Raw genomic sequence first — 17,656 nt, 5'->3', positions numbered from 1 at the left:
CTGGATAGAAATTCTGTTTCCTGGCTAGCTGTAATGATAAGCTCTTCAGGGAAGTGACTCAGAGCTCAGCAAAATGAGGCTTTCAGCTCAGTTGCTGCCTTTATAGGTTACTATAATAAAATAAAAATAACAACAGAAAGAGACAGACAGACTGAATGACTTCCTTGCAACATGAATGCAGAGAAGTCATTGGGCTGATAGAAAGAGAGTTCTTATCCATTACTGCAACAATTTCCTCAGTGTTAGCAAAGGGAATATGTAAAATGACTGGCCAAGTAAATTGTTTTCAGTATCAGTGTTCTATTTGTTCAAGTTCCACTTTTAAATCAAAGGTTTCAGAGTAGCAGCCACGTTAGTCTGTATCCGCAAAAAGAAAAGGAGGACTTGTGGCACCTTAGAGACTAACAAATTTATTTGAGCATAAGCTTTCATGAGCTACAGCTCACTTCATCGGATGCATGCAGTGGAAAATACAGTGGGGAGATTTTATATACACAGAGAACATGAAACAATGGGTGTTACCATACACACTGTAACAAGAGTGATCAGGTAAGGTGAGCTATTACCAGCAGGAGAGAAAAAAAAAACGTTTGTAGTGATCATCAAGGTAGGCCATTTCCAGCAGTTAACAAGAACTTGTGAGGAACAGTTGTGGGGGGAGGAATAAACATGGAGAAATAGTTGTACTTTGTGTAATGATACATCCACTCCCAGTCTTTAGTCAAGCCTAATTTAATGGTGTCCAGTTTGCAAATTAATTCCAATTCAGCAGTCTCTCGTTGGAGTCTGGTTTTGAAGTTTTTTTGTTGAAGAATTGCCACTTTTATGTCTGTAGTCGAGTGACCAGAGGGATTGAAGTGTTCTCTGACTGGTTTTTGAATGTTATAATTCTTGATGTCTGATTTGTGTCCATTTTTTCTTTTACGTAGAGACTGTTCGGTTTGGCCAACGTACATGGCAGAGGGGCATTGCTGGCACATGATGGCATATATCACATTGGTAGATGTGCAGGTGAATGAACCTCTGATACTGTGGCTGATGTGATTAGGCCCTATGATGGTGTCCCCTGAATAGATATGTGGACACAGTTGGCAACGGGCTTTGTTGCAAGGACAGGTTCCTGAGTTAGTGTTTTTGTTGTGTGGTTGCTGGTGAGTATTTGCTTCAAGTTGGGGGGCTGTCTGTAATCAAGGCCTGGCCTGTCTCCCAAGATCTGTGAGAGTAATGGGTCATCCTTCAGGATAGGTTGTAGATCCTTGATGATGTGCTAGAGAGGTTTTAGTTGGGGGCTGAAGGTGATGGCAAGTGGCGTTCTGTTATTTGCTTTGTGACAGGGTCAGGCCAGGCGGCTACAGAAGAGTAACAGAAGGCAGATATATTAGCCCCAGGTTAAGTAGGTCCCTTTTCCTTGGGTAAGGTAACAGGGAAGGTTCCGGAACAATCAGGAACCTTCTGGAGACAATTAAGACAGACAGGCTGATTAGAACACCTGCAGCCAATCAAGAAGCTGCTAGAATCAATTAAGGCAGGCTAATCAGGGCACCTGGGTTTTAAAAAGGAGCTAACTTCAGTTTGTGGTGCGCGTGTAAGGAGCTGGGAGCAAGAGGCACTAGGAGCTGAGAGTGAGAACGTGGACTGTTGGAGGACTGAGGAGTACAATCATTATCAGACACCAGGAGGAAGGTCCTATGGTGAGGATAAAGAATGTGTTGGGAAGAGGCCATGGGGAGTTGTAGCTGTCACACAGCTGTTCCAGGAGGCACTCTAGACAGCTGCATTCCACAGGGCCCTGGGCTGGACCCAGAGTAGAGGGCGGGCCCGGGTTCCCCCCAAACCTCCCAACTCCTGGTCAGACACAGGAGGAGTTGACCTGGACTGTGGATTCACAAAAACTGCCAAACTGAGGGCTGCCGTGAAGCTCCAAGGCAAGCAAATCCGCCAATAAGCGCAATACCCACCAAAGTAGAGGAGGAACTTTGTCACAGCTTTGTTGGGCCTGTCCTGTATAGGTAACTTCTGAGTACTCTTCTGGCTCTGTCAATGTGTTTCTTCACTTCAGCAGGTGGGTACTGTAGTTGTAAGAATGCTTAATAGAGATCTTGTAGGTGTTTGTCTCTGTCTGAGGGGTTGGAGCAAATGCAGTTTTATCGTAGAGCTTGGCTGTAGACAATGGATCGTGTGGTGTGGTCTGGATGAAAGCTGGAGGCATGTAGGTAAGCATAGCGGTCAGTAGGTTTCCAGTATAGGGTGGTGGTAATTAAATTAGCTAATGAACACTGTAGTGTCCAGAACATGGATCTCTTGTGTGGACTGGTCCAGGCTGAGGTTGATGGTGGGATGGAAATTGTTGAAATCATGGTGGAATTCCTCAAGGGTTTCTTTTTCATGGGTCCAGATGATGAAGATGTCATCAATATAGCACAAGTAGAGTAGGGGCATTAGGGGACGAAAGCTGATGAAAGCGTTGTTCTAAGTCAGCCATAAAAATGTTGGCATACTGTGGGGCCATGCGGGTACCCATAGCAGTGCCGCTGATTTGAAGGTATACATTGTCCCCAAATGTGAAATAGTTATGGGTGAGGACAAAGTCACAAAGGTCAGCCACCAGGTTTGCCGTGTTTCAGAGTAGCAGCCATGTTAGTCTGTATCCGCAAAAAGAAAAGGAGTACTTGTGGCACCTTAGAGACTAACAAATTTATTTGAGCATAAGCTTTTGTGAGCTATAGCTCACTTCATCGGATGCATGCAGTGGATCCGATGAAGTGAGCTGTAGCTCACGAAAGCTTATGCTCAAATAAATTTGTTAGTCTCTAAGGTGCCACAAGTACTCCTTTTCTTTTTGCAGGTTTGCCGTGACGTTAGCAAGGATACTCTTCCTGACGGCTTGTAGTCCATCTTTGTGTGGAATGTTGTTGTAGAGGTCTTCTACATCCATAGTGGCTAGGGTGGTGTTTTCAGGAAGATCACCGATGGATTATAGTTTCCTCAGAAAGTCAGTGGTGTCTTGAAGATAGCTGGGAGTGCTGGTAGCGTAGGGCCTGAGGAGAGAGTCTACATAGCCAGACAATCCTGCTGCCAGGGTGCCAATGCCTGAGATGATGGGGCATCCAGGATTTCCAGGTTTATGGACCTTGGGTAACAGATAGAATACCCCTGCTCGGGGTTCTAGCGGTGAGTCTGTGCGGATTTGTTCCTGTGCTTTTTCAAGGAGTTTCTTGAGCAGATGGTGTAGTTTCTTTTGGTAACCCTCAATGGGATCAGAGGGTAATGGCTTGTAGAATGTGGTGCTGGAAACCCGCCTAGCAGCCTCTCGTTCATATTCCGACCTATTCATGATGATAACAGCACCTTCTTTGTCAGCCTTTACCTGCACATCTACCAATGTGATATATGCCATCATGTGCCAGCAATGCCCCTCTGCCATGTACGTTGGCCAAACTGGACAGTCTCTATGTAAAAGACAAAATGGACAATAATCAGACATCAAGAATTATAACATTCAAAAACCAGTCGGAGAAAACTTCAATCTCTCTGGTCACTCGATTACAGACCTAAAAGTGGCAATTCTTCAACAAAAAAACTTCAAAACAAGACTCCAACGAGAGACTGCTGAATTGGAATTAATTTGTAAACTGGACACCATTAAATTAGGCTTGACTAAAGACTGGGAGTGGATGTGTCATTACACAAAGTAAAACTATTTCTCCATGTTTATCTCTCCACCTCCCTCCCCCACACACACACACTGTTCCTCAGACGTTCTTGTGAACTGCTGGAAATGGCCCACCTTGATGATCACTACAAAAGGCTTTTTTTTCTCTCCTGCTGGTAATAGCTCGCCTTACCTGATCACTCTCGTTACAGTGTGTATGGTAACACCCATTGTTTCATGTTCTCTGTGTATATAAAATCTCCCCACTGTATTTTCCACTGCATGCATCCAATGAAGTCAGCTGTAGCTCATGAAAGCTTATGTTCAAATAAATTTGTTAGTCTCTAAGGTGCCACAAGTACTCCTTTTTTAAATCAAACAAATTGTAGACTTTATAAACCTATCAAAACAAGCCACTTTGGTCCAGCCTCAAAGAGAGATTATATATATATCACTTTAGAAAATAAAGCCCAACTTATGTTGATTATAAACCAAAAGTCTGTTTTCCTGAAGGCATCAAACATGATTTTGCAGTGGGAACCTGCAGAATCAGGAATATATGATAATACACGGATCGTCATATTCGTTTGAGTGATTTCAGTCAGCAGAACTTGCTACATTATCTGAGCTCTCTAATACACGGTAAGAGAAAATGTAGATATGGCTTTTCTTGCATGTGTATTATCAAAGCAAAGGATGTGGTTCAAAAACTGTTCAGATAGGAATGAAAAGACACTTTCACAGCTATGGTCTGTAAGGATACTACGCTGGTTTGGGGGTGATTATTCATTTCCTCTGCTAAAAGAATTGATAGTTTCAGACACTGCCACAAATAAGGGTTCAGGAGATAGCGTTACTCATTGGTGAGAGTGCTACAGGATCCCCTCTGTGCCTGATCCAAAGATATATGAGTCTGTAACAGTACCAGTTAGAGAACTTTAGCTCAATCTGTAGTAATGCATGCTTTTAGCTCTGGAGTTCTCCAGTTTAATGTCTGGTGTGTTAGCCAAGATGGCAGTTGTCAAATGAGGACAATAAAGACAACTATTATGATTTTTTACAGGAAAGCTGGTGATTTGCAATACTTTTTGTAAATACACATTTATTTTGCTATTATTCATGGGCTCTCATTGTTTGTTGTTTGTGTTAATTTGGAATAAAGCTAGTTGGAAAATTTTCTTTGAAATGGTTTTCTATTGGAAAATGCTATTTTGCCAACATTCTTTTTTTTTTCCACTAAATCATTTATTTTTACAAAATTACCTGTAGGAAAGCATTTATTTGAAACACAACATTTATTATATTATGATCATGACTACGGATGTGTCATGGGAAAATGTAAAAATATTTCAATATTGATAAATTGGAAAATTCCAACAAAGAAATTGTTTTGCCACATCAACATTTTTCCAACCAGCTCCAATAAGAGTTTAAAATCTAAAGGTCGAATCCATACTGAGAATTGAACTTGAACAGGATCTTTGCCAGAATTCACGTGGTTAAAAATCCAGACTGAGGCTTACTTCTACTGTTGTCACCCCGCTTCTATTTTCCTGTTGGGTAGAAAAACCTGCTAGGTAAACTATATGATGTCCGAAGTGGAAAATAAATTCAGACATCCTCCCTTAGAGGTGGGCAAGTATCTCTGAATGATTTTAATGCAACAGGAGAGAACTGAACTGATAGACAGTTACATTCTATGATAAGGGTGGCTGGCCAGAAAAGAATACGATTAAGAAAAAAGAAAGATCAAAAGCAATGGCTTCAAATATTGTATACCGGGTGAAATTCAGCCCAAGGCCTTGGCACCAATCAGACCCCATTACTCAGAAGCATTGTAGCAGTGCTTGGCACAGCTGAGGGAGGGGATACTGGTTCATGACTGGTTGCGGGGGGGGGGGGGGGTAGTGCATGTTAGAGCAGCCTTTGTAAAATTATCAGCATTGCATTCAAAGCTCTTCAGGGCAGGCACCATCTTTTTGTTGCGTGCGTCTGTCACAATGGTGTCTTGGGCCAGGCCTGGGGCTCTTAGGTACTACCCCAATACAAGCAATAAAATAAATAAATAAATAAATAATAGAGACATCGGTTCTGATGTGGAAGATGGTAGGACCAGAAGCAGCCAAAGTAGGGACTGCTGTAGGGGGGGCGAGAGGGTCAAATGGGGCCCTACAATGAAATGTAATGGCCGCCCCACTCCCGAGCACCCTCCCAGACCCACAGCTGTGCCAAGGAAGACCCCTCCCATTCTGGAGGCACTAGGACTCAAGTGGTACCTCTGCCCACGCGCCACCACATGGCCTTGGAGGAAATCTGCAGAAAGAAGCCAGTCAGAGACTCCTGCTGGTAGAACAAGCTGCAGAAGCCGCAAAGCAGGGCGCTGTGGTTCTTTGGGTATTTGGAGAAATGTCTACAGCTTTGAATGGACTTTCTCTGCCCTGTACAGATTAGCTGTTTGCCCCAACCTTCCTCCTGCCTCATTGTCTTTCCACCACCACTTCACTCCACACCTGCCATTCATATCCTCTTCGCAGTCCCACTTCATCTCTCTTCACTCCAATGTCCCCTCTTCCTTTCACTTCTCTTCCCATTTAGCTGATCCCCTCCTAACTGAACCCACCAACAAAATAAATAATAATAATCAGTTACCATCATGGAACTAACAGGCCATTTGCTGCCATCACATTGTTCGCTCTGCTTCTGTGTTAGATCTCTTCCTCCACCCTGTGTCCGTCTTATCTATTTAGAGTATAAACTCTTCTGGGCAGGAACCATCTACCTCTCTGTGTTTGGTACAGCACCTAACACAATAGGTCCCCATTCTGGGTTGGCCCTCAGACACTACCACAGTAAACATTAATTAGATGACTGGGATCATTGGTGCTACTGCAACACAAATAATAAACAATAATAAATAACAGACATTAGTTCTGATGTGGAATCTAACCTGCTGTTCAGAAGAGCAGATCATCAATCCTTTTTTTTTTTACAAATGAAGTTTTGACCAAACCAAACAACTTTACAGTAAAATTTCATGTTGGTAGAAAATTGCTAAGAAAAAAAATTGTTTCATAAAAATATTCATTTTCTGTTAAATATTTTCAATTTTCAATTCAGTTTGTTGTAAAAAGTTTTGGGTTTTTGTTTTAGAAAAGCATTTATTTTAAATGAAAACAGATTTTTTAATCAAAAATATTGGTTTTGATAAATGTTCAGTTTCAGTTTTTTCATTAAAAATGATTTCCCCCCTGGAAGCTTTAAACAAATAATATTTAAAACCAAAACCAAACCAAATAAAACAAAACAAAAAGGTATTTTTCAACCAGCTCTGCTAGTCAGATAAATAGCACCTGAATGCTAGAAGGAATAAATCATTCCGTTTTAGATATATTGCAAGGAAATGAGTCCTACATTGAAAAGACAAGTTACTGTGCCATTTTAGTGGATGAAATGAAGTCAGGAGTAACTATCAGTTTACTCTAAGGCCTTGACTTCTATAAGAGGGTTTTGTCATTCTAGTTATATCAGAATTGCTATTCTGGCAAAACTCTCTTGTGTAGATGCACTTATATTAGTATAGAAGTGCTTATATTCAGATAACTGAGTTTTACTATCTGTGATAGGTTGGTCGGTAAAAAAAATCACACACACCCCCACCGACTTAGCTATGCCAGTGAAACCTTTAAGTATAGACCAGGCCTAAGACATTATCACAAAGGATTAATCAAGAAAAGGTTTATTGATTGTTAGGATAATGCCAGTTCAGAAATATACTTAAGCATTTGCCTAACTTTAAGTATGTAAGTTGTCCAATTTACTTTCACGGGACTACTCCTAAGCTTGACGTTAGGCATGTGCTTAACTTTGCTTGAGGTTGGTAATACTGAACATTATCCAGATGAGTAACACCACTGAAGTATTCCTTTTTGTTTGCATAGTGCCTAGCACATTGTGGTCCTGATCCCTATGGATTGGGTACTGCTGCAAAATAAACAATGAACTGCATTGAGAAAGCAATGATTTAGGAATTCTATGTTATTTTAGTTTTTTAAATTCATTTAAGGATTAAATCAAATAAGAGTCTTCTTTTTCTTTAATAAGGTCAAAATGAATACATTGTTAATAAGCAAATCCAAGAACAAAGTGATGGAGAATCAAGGCTCTGAAAAAGGAAGGAAATTTGGACAAAAATAAATAGACCTATTCTTTTGGATACGCCTCATCTGTGGTTATTATCGTGTAAAGTACAAAAAAGAATGCCTCCAAAACAGAGGGTTGAGCAACATTTAATTCCTTAGTTACCGGTCAAGACAGATCCAGGTCCCTAAAGTCTTACTTTCCTGATCATAGTTTGAAAGATGCCGTATAATGGAAAATAACTGAGGTAAGAGCTATCCAGTTTCAGAGCAGAGTGATTGGCACCAGCATTGTAAGCTTCCTTTAATTAAAAGTTATCACTAGCAAAAGAGAAATATGGTTAGTTAATTCCAGAGGAGAAGGCTGGCTAGAATGCAGGGGAGCATGATGGAAGACAAAAAAAAAAAAAAGGTCCAATTGAGGAAACAGGATAAAATGGTGATGAACAAGGTGTCATATATATTAAAGAATTAGAGATGGTTTTATATTTTTGTACCCAATGGTAGCAATGATACCTCTTTCCTGTTGTTGAGAAACATGAGGGTGAAATTCGCTATTGGTGTAAATCCATTGCTATCAATGGAGTTATGCCAGCAGAAAATTTGGGCCCAAGTAATGTTAGTATATATTGATCCACTACAGAATCTGCCAGGATTTGCATTTGCAGGCCTAAGTGCTCAGCTAGGCAACAAAAGTTGTTTCAACCCAGAAAACCATATTATTTGTTTTTAAAAAAGTTGAAATGAAACGTTTTGACAGTTTTAAAACATTATTTCAATTTGTTTTTAAGTTGAGACATTCGTCGAAACCTGTCCATTCCTGTAAAAAATTTCAGTTTTGACAAATCAGCATTTTTTGACTAACAGAGGTTTGTGAAACAAAATCCTGATCAGCTGTATCTGAGAGCAATGACTGGTTAACATAGCAAGAAAACCCAGGTGCTGGAATAATTTGGGTGCTGTTGACAGCCATTGAACCAAACTGTAAACCAAATATATGATGGAAACCACTTTAAACCAGGGTGGTCCCCAGTACCCTAAGTTCCAGCACCTATGCAGACAGCCCTCTCTAAAGCAAACTATTATTTATTTAGAACAAAAGAATTTCAGAGAACACATATCTAAAAAAATAATAAAGCACACTACATGCTTGTCTAGTTTACCAGGGGCTTAACCATCTTCTACATGGGGACCTAGTAGGACTAGCTCCCTACAGTCTCTTCTACAAGTCTGGAAGGATGCCATTGTCTTCCAAGTGTGTGCTTGCTGTTCTTATCAGGGAAACCATGATGTCATCTTGCTGTATAGACCCCACTCTGTTTTGAACTTTATGGGCAGATCATAAACATTCTGCTATCCCCAATATAAACTACATCACAACAGACACACAGGAAATTCTAAGAACCCACTTTAGTTATACAGTAGGTTTACCTCCCTGACCAGGTCATACACAATGTTATTAAAATGGTTAGTTCTGAGTATTCATAACATTTTTACATACAAGTTCCATGTCTGTGCCTACATCCTTTGCCAAAAGCTCTTCAGGAAAGGCAAGAATACAAATATTGCAACTCCTAGTATAATGTTTGGCAGAGGCCCTGGAGGTTTTTCGCCTTCCTCTGTAGCATGGGGCACGGGTCACTTGCTGGAGGATTCTCTGCTCCTTGAAGTCTTTAAACCACGATTTGAGGACTTCAATAGCTCAGACATAGGTGAGGTTTTTTGCAGGAGTGGGTGGGTGAGATTCTGTGGCCTGCGTTGTGCAGGAGGTCAGACTAGATGATCATAATGACCTTCTGACCTTAGTATCTATGAATCTGTGTTCAGATGATTCAGTTTTCCTAGGCAGCATTGCAAAATCCTTCATACTGCTGAGTCTCCAAAACTGTCATTTTTTCTTTAACTTCCCTAATATTATTTTCTTCCCATTTGATCCTATGTTATAAGTCAGATATTTTAGAATAAAAAAAATCCAGTTATTTATAAAAGGAATAAAATCATGCTTCTAGACTTTCAATAGCCAGTATCTACATTGCTATAGATCTAGCTATCTATGACTATGATTCCACAAACATGAGCAGACCCAGTGATTTCACTTGGATTACTAACTTGCTTAAAGATAAGCATATGTGTAAGTGTTTGCAGGATCAAGGCCTAAATCCATAATGTTATATATATATATATATTTCTAATTGATGTTAAGGGTCTAATTGTGGCTTTCTAAATCATGTTGAGAAGTGTCTTTCTACACCAATAATCTCATTGATTTAAATTGGATTTACGGATGTAGTAAGGTTCTAGTCAGCCTGACTAAAGGTGATACATTGAACCCTAATGTAAGTCTGAAAGAAGAAGTGGGTATAGGGGCAATTTGTTTAGTAATTGACTTTTTTCTGTGATCCAAAAAGCCATATAAGCTGATATAGATACAGGTGAATTTGATCCATTACTAGAGAAGAGCTTTGTATAGCAATATTCGTTCCACGTGACAGTCAATACATGTGTTGTAAACAAAATATATCTATTGAAACTTCCATTAGTTATAATGAAGTAATTAGAATATGTTCAAATAAATAAAAAGAGTACCAAAAACTGCCTCCTTATAGCTAACAAAAAAAGGAAACAAACACTCTAAAAGCTAAAGTCTATGCATAAATGGAATTCACACAGCTGGAGGTCAGTACAGATGATCTAATGGTCACTTCTGGCCTTAAATGATGAATCAATAACAAAAAAGAGTCAGAAAGTAAGTTACAGCTCAAGTGCTTTATAGAACCTCACCTTCCTGGAATCACGGAAAGGTGGAGTGAGTGATTGTTAGCCCTGCAAAGAGCTGTTCAGTACCAGCTAAGACAGCCAGGTCTCCAACTTTGTGCCCACAAATATTTATGGCCACAATTTTATTATCATTAAATTACAGTGCAAACAGTCTGGTTTTCTTTGGGCTTCCTCTGAAGGGCCCTCACACTTATATGTGCACATAACTACAAGTGTCAGAAAGAGATGGGTCTTTAAAAAATCTTTAGCCACGTGTATCTCAGGAAATACAATAACAAGCAAGTGTAACACCGACAGACCCCAGTCTCCGGTGGGCAGGATCAAATCAGGGACCTCTGGAGCTTAGTGCATGAGCCTCTACAGCATGAACTAAAAGCCAACTGGCTCTTAACTAAGGCTGTAGAGCAGACTCATTTAATTCTCTCTCTAAGTGGTCTCAGTGCCCCAAGACGGGACAGAACACTACACCCAGGAGGTGTGTGGGTTACATAAGCACAAAATATCGATGAGGAGAAGGTTGAAGAAAAATTTAGATGAGCTGAATTTTCTGCAGGTATAAATGGATGAAACTCTACTGACGTCAATGGAGCTGCAACCTTTTATATCAGCATAGTTCGCACAGATATCTATACCATCCTAACTTTCATGTTAGACACTAAAAAGCACTACTGCACCATACAATGGAATAGCATGTCTAATGGTTTTATCAAAAATTAGTGGACTTTTTCATTGGCTGTGTACTAGTGAAATGTCCCAAATTCGCACAAAACTCTTTGCCACTCTATAAGTAGAAAACAGCCAAAATCATTGCATTTAAATTTTGCAGGGAAATAAAAATATCACAAAAAAAAAAAAACCCAGCATCTGGCTCAAGAGCTTCTATGCCAATTTTGCTCAGCCTAAAGCAAATTAAAATGGTTGAATTATAAACCCCATAGATAGAAACAGGGCTGCAATAATAGCATTCAAATATAACAATGCTGCTTGGGTGCCCCCTCTAATATAAACTGCCTTAGTGTTCTGAGTACATTTACATTAGGGGAAATTGGGTTTAGTTAGACAATGAGGTAGCTCAGCATTGTTTGGTTTGCAATTATATACATTGATTAGACTTTGAAGATAATGAGCTCTGCTCGAAGGGGTGTGACAATGAAAGTGCTATATGAAGAACTTGGGGTAAGGGGAATGGCTGAGTAGAAATTTCCCTCAAAGACAGTCTCAAGCAGGCTGTTTCAATAAGTGGCCACTATAGCCACTGTAGTTACAAAATGCAGGCCCGGACATAATTCCTGGTTGCATATTAGTAATGGAAATGTTTGTTCCTGTTAAAAAAAAAATCAGGGAAGTAAATATTACCAGATGTATCTTTGATTAATATCTATCAGAAGGAAGTCAAACTAGTGTATAGCATGCATTAAAATAAAAATTAGAGATGTATGTATTTACTGTTACTGTGCCCTATCTTATGGCATATATCATCATTGAAGCTACAGTGGTAACCATCTAAGGCAGTGGTTCCCAAACTTTAACAACCTGTGAACCCCTTTCAGTAAAATGTCAAGTCTCGCAAATCCCCTCCTAAAAATGAATATTTCCAGGAATTTTCTCCTTTACCTGAGTATAAATTATAAAAGCAGTGAACTTGGAAATATAAAATTTGTTTTTATGACATGCTTATTTCACACTATTTATTATTAATATTTATCATTACAGTATTTTTATTACATTATGAAAACAGCAACACTCTTCCAAGATCTCACTTTCGTGGCTTGTATCACTTTGAATGAGCCTGTTACAAGACAAGGCTCCTATGTTTTATCAAGGAGCATCAGATGTGAAACAGCATGAAGGTATTTAAGAAGCCAACTCAAACAGTTCCTCCTACAGAAGCATTCAGGTCTTGAGGAGTTCAGGCAAACAACACACGTTACAACAAAGCTTAAACTTGTTCTTCATAATAATTTTTAAAACAATACTAGCTTCCTATTTAATTTTAAAAAGAGCAAAAAATATCCACCTCTCTCCATTTCTTATAAGGAGTCTTGAAGTTTAAATCTCCTCAGTGTGATAGATATGCTTGCTTTGATCTGCTTAGGTCTTGGCAGTCCAGGGGCTCCGGGGCTGCTGGTCCCGTGCTGCCCAGGGTCTGTAGGGACAGCTCTGTCTGCCATTAGGGAATTTTTTCCCCGAGAACCCCCTGTAACATTTCGCGAACCCCAGTTTGTGAAACACTTATCTAAGGGTATGTGTACGCTGCACAATCCTCACAGTGGCAAGTAGAGTACATACATTGCACGCTCCCCTAGCATGGGTGTAAATAGCTGTGTAGACAGTGAGGCACTGCTTAGGCGAGTACTGTAAAGACACACTGTGACAGTGCCCCCCATAAGACTTTATGGAAATATGCTTATGAATATATATATGATATAACTGGAATATCTTTTATGCTACATAGGCCATGTAACATATCTATGTAAAGGTTATGATCTACTGAATCTATTAATCCTATTTGCATGCATATATCCGTTTTGTATTCTAACCCTGCTGTGGTCACCTAGGACAGGGGCTAGGGTGTCCCCACTCCGGGGTACTCTCTCTGCCCCGGGCACTTCTCTGACCCACTGACCATTGCATAGAAGTTAAAGCAAATGCAAGTTATTTAATCAACACTTAATTTTAAAAAGAATAAGGAATAATGGGAAAGGTTAAAGGAAACACATCACCCCGCTCGTGGCACGGAACATCACAAACAGTGTCTCTGGAATGTCCGGGCAGTTCACAGTCTGTTCCTTGTAAGTCCCAGGCCTCCTTCTCAGGCCCTGGCTGTGCTGCAAGGATGCTGTGGGCTGGACACTTGCTCTGGTGGTGCCCACACGCTCTCAGGCTCTAAGTGGTAGGACCCTTCTTCCCAGTGTTGCCCCCGCCTGTTGGGGTTACGATCCAAGCCTGGCCTCCAGAGCCTCTTGGCTGAGGCGTCTCCCTGTGCTGGGCCCGCTGCCCAGGGTCCCCCTCGCTCTCCCCAGCTGCTCACCGCACCCAGCTCTGGACTGCTCCAGCCCCAGCTGCACCACTCTGTCTCTGCACTGCTGCTGCTGCTGCTCTGCCACCAGCTCCCTGGGCTGCTTCTCTGGCCCCTCTGGCTCTGGTTGCTGCAGCTCTGCCCCCAGGACAGGTCTGATCTGCAGGCTGCTTCTGTGACTCTGCTCCCAGCACTGACCTGCTTCCTGGGCTGCTTCTCTGGCCCCTCTGGCTCTGGTTGCTGCAGCTTTCTTCCCAGGACAAGTCTGCTCTCTCTGGGCTGTGCCTCTGGCTTTGTGGCTGCAGCTCTGCTCCCAGGACAGGGTCTGCTCTCTCTGGGGATCTGGCACAGCTCTGCTCCCCAGCTCAGCTTGGGCCCCTGCTTTCTTCTTAGCTCAGCCCCACTCTGTCTGACCAAGGCAATTCCAGCTCACACGGAAGACGGGACCTCCCTGGCTTCCTGACTCCCTGATTAGCCTGCCCGCCCTGTCGTTCAGGCTGACCTGGAGCATTGGCCTCTCCCCATTGTTCCTGGGGGCTGTCAGTTTCAGGGTCCTGATTCCCCATTGACCCTTCCCCCTTTTTAGTACTGGGAGCAAGCAACTAAAACACCCCCACTGAATGTTAGTATGGGGGCAACATGCATGGACAAGTCACTTGTCCATGTAATGCCAAAACTCCATCTTGTAGCTGGACTTTGCATAGGAGAGAGGAGGGGTCTCCACCCACAAGAGAAAGTCTATTTAAGCCCCTGGGAGACCCCTCCATTTTGTCTTCAGCTTGCTCAAGAGATAGCCTCTCCACCCCCAAGGATACCTGAAAGAAACTGGAACAAAGGACTGTAACTACAGGGGGGTGAGTGATTGCTGGACCCAGACTGGAAGGAGACTAGTCTGTAAAAGGAAGCTTACTGGGTGAGGTTTTTATCTGTATTCCGTTTTCTTAGTCTTAGACATAGACTTGCATGTTATATTTTATTTTGCTTGGTAATTCACTTTGTTCTGTCTGTTATTACTTGGAACCACTTAAATCCTACTTTCTGTATTTAATAATCACTTTTTACTTATTAATTAACCCAGAGTTTGTATTAATACCTGGGGGGGGGGGATAACTGTGCATATATCTTTATCAGTGTTATAGAGGGCGAACAATTTGTGAGTTTACCCTGTGTACGCTTTATACAGGGTAAACTGATTTATTTGGGGTTTGGACCCCATTGGGAGTTGGGCATATGAGTGTTAAAGACAGGAACACTTCTTAAATTGCTTTCAGTTTAAGCCTACAGCTGTTAGGGAACATGGTTCAGACCTGGGTCTGGGCTTGCAGCAGGCTAGCGGGTGTGTCTCAAACCAGGTAAGGCACTGAAGTCCTAAGCTGCTAGGGCAGAAAAGCAGGAGCACAAGTAGTCTTAGTACATCGATTGGTAGTTCCCAAGGGGGTTTCTGTGATTCAACCCATCACACACCCCATAACCCTTAAGGTATGCCCCCTACACAGTCCTCTACACACCCAATCAGTGTCTCTCATGTCTACACCGCTATTTTTAGTGCCTCCCAAATCTACACTCCCCATTGCTGGAGCCTTTCCTGCTGCAGGGAACTGCTGGGGCCTTTCCTCTTCACAGAGCAAGGCTCTGACAGCTCCCTATTGTTGGAGCCTTTCCCTGTTGCCTTCACCCTACCACAGCCTTTCAGTGTCAAATGTAGCTACACCACGGTGTGAATGAAGCCTGCCTTTCACTGCAGTGTGTAGTTACACATACCCTGTATACCCTTGCCAAGGGTTTACATATTTCAGGTTTCCAAAAAGAGGACACTGTGGGGGAGAGGGGGAGTTGAGGGAAGTTGGGGAAGGTGGAGGGGCAGAGGGCGAGCTAGAGAGGGGGTACCTGTGGCGGGATACTCACTGGAGGTGGAGGGCAGTGTCGATACCTGTCATGGTGGCAGGGTGGCTGGCACAAGCCCAGGACGCAGCGCCAACCATCAATCAGTGCCTTCTTGCAGGACCCTCTCACAGTGGGAGAGCTGGGGCCTGGGTGGACAGGATCCTGAAGTTGTGGCTTTCAGGGGAATGGACCAGTCACCTGCGGATACAGCAGAATGGATCAATCAGCTGTGGAAGCAGGGGAATGGTCCAGTCGGGAAGCAGACCAATGGAAGCTCTTTCTGAGCTGCAATATCTGCTCTGCAAAAACCTAAACATTTGCTGTTATCTGAAAACCCCACCCAGACAGAAAAGCAGGCTCCAAAAAGGGGCTCTGTGTGCGAAAATCTGGACATATGGAAACCCTACCTCTGCCAGTGGTGTTCAGTTTAGCTGTACCTTTAGTGTAACTATTGTAGTTATATATTTTATTATATTTATTATTATTGTTGGTCCCCATCCTTAAACCCTTACTCAATCTAATGTGTTGATCCAGCAAATGCACTTATGTTTAAGCATCTGAGTAGTCCTACTGAAATCAATACAACAGCCAATGAGTTACAAATACACATATTGAAGTTAATGGGACTACTTTTGCTTAAAGGTAAACATATCCATAAACGATAGTGTATCAGGAGCTAGATTCCCATTTACTGCAATAGGAATTTTGATTTAGTGAGGATTCCAGCTCTGAGTGCATTATTAATTATTATTTATTTAATTGCCATTGGGCCTACCCTAAAGAGCCACCATGAGTTATGGAGCTGACACCTGTGATCTCTCTGTAGCAGGGACCACGGCTCAGAGGACAGGCACAGCTGGCCAGGTCAGCAATAGGGGCCCAATCGAAAGCTCGTTGACTGCAATAGGAATTGAATAGCTCCCTTGCTGATTTCTCCTCAAAAGTGTGCAGTCTCTGCACAATCCCATTCCCTGAACTGCAGCTATTCTCCCATCTGCTTTACCATATGGAATTCACACTGTGGGGTCTCTGCCATCTCTTGGGATTGTGAAGGAGAGACTATCAAGAAAAAAGTGTCTATCCCTCCCTTCCACATATTGCAAGGCTTTTCCCCTCTATTTGTGCCCCACCAGATAATGGAGGAGAGTATGCGGCTCCTATTACTACAATGGAGTGGACCACATAGTTCCCCACAGTCAAAGTGGCCCTTGAACACATGCAGCACTGGGGTATATTGTAGGGTTTTCATACCCTTAGAATGATGTTAGGTGAGGAGAATATAGAGCAAGACTTGGTTTATGGTAAGCTGTTTCTAAAAATTGGGTAATTTGGTCAACATGCAACTAAATGAACATCAGTACAATTAGCCAGTCCTGCAGCCTAGTATGGTAATTGCTCAGAAGCTCCAACTGGTTGGGGAATGGGTTTCCGTCCAGAGACTGCTGTTAGCAATTTACTCTATGAGCCAGAAAGGCTGAGAACACTGCAGATACAGAGTGGTAAGCCTCAGTAGGAATTAGGGCCAGATCCAAATCCCACTGAAGTCAACTGTAAACAGCCCCTTCTCTTTCTCTTCTCCTCCTCCTTGGCTCTCCCTATTATTTTTTTAACTTTTCCAACAGCTATCACCATTCTGCCATTCTGTCACTACTCTCATCCTACAGCCATAGGGTTGGCTTCCAGCAGTGTTGATGGAAAAGAGTCAAATTCAAACTAAGAGGAGAAATTCAAGTCTGTACATACAACAAGGCTAATCCTGAAAAAAAGATGGGAATAGGAGGGCAAGAGATATCAATTGCTAAAAATAGAATAATATTCATAATGGTGCTGTTTTACTGCACCCTGGGCAATAACCTTCACCTTGGACTCATATTAGCACATGATTTGGAAGGAAGAAACACAAACACTTGTTAAAGGCACTTTTCTTTCATAATGGACACTGCTGTAAAGACATGTCTCTGCAAAACTATATTATACTAATTTACCATCTGTATACAGTTCAGCTATAGTTATTTATTCCTTTTTAGCTGTCATATTTTTCTAATGCTAACATATCATATAAATCCTGGGCTGACCTCATTCAAGTATTTGCACTTCCAAATGGAGATAGGAAGTGAAGAGGTATGTAAAATCGGGTGGGGGGGAAATTATTGTTTGAACCACAGAAAAGTTTTGGTTCAGACTTAA

The sequence above is a fragment of the Lepidochelys olivacea genome (genome assembly GCF_965140295.1).
Source record: "Lepidochelys olivacea isolate rLepOli2 genome assembly, chromosome: 3".
Lineage (NCBI taxonomy): Eukaryota > Metazoa > Chordata > Testudines > Cheloniidae > Lepidochelys > Lepidochelys olivacea.
The sequence above is the reverse complement of the archived record's forward strand: the minus strand, read 5'-3'. Positions refer to the sequence as shown.